General features: G+C 55.2%; 1 protein-coding gene across 1 annotated transcript in view; it reads right to left on the bottom strand.

The window, feature by feature from the left end:
* The window catches only part of LOC119585042 (sarcoplasmic calcium-binding protein, beta chain-like), a gene marked incomplete in the record, with an annotated part of 31,574 nt that overhangs the window by 3,303 nt on the left and 28,019 nt on the right, over nt 1-252 (bottom strand).

The raw sequence follows: 252 nt of genomic DNA, 5'->3' as shown, positions 1-252 counted from the left end.
CCACCTCCTCCCCATCTTCTTCCCACCCCCCGCCCCCTTCCTGGCCCTCCACCCCTTTATTCCTCACATCCATCTTCCTTTTCTCTATCCACACTCACAGTCTTCCCTTACCACATCTTCTCCTTCTACATCTCGCAAACACACTCCTCAACCCACTGTCTTCCACATCTTCACCCACCTCCCTGTCCCCACAACACCCTCAACCCACCTCCCTCCCCTTTCCCTCAGTACTACACCCCTACATACCTCCTT

Source organism: Penaeus monodon, chromosome 19 (genome assembly GCF_015228065.2).
Source record: "Penaeus monodon isolate SGIC_2016 chromosome 19, NSTDA_Pmon_1, whole genome shotgun sequence".
Taxonomy (NCBI): domain Eukaryota; kingdom Metazoa; phylum Arthropoda; class Malacostraca; order Decapoda; family Penaeidae; genus Penaeus; species Penaeus monodon.
This window is presented reverse-complemented; position numbering and strand designations above follow the sequence as displayed.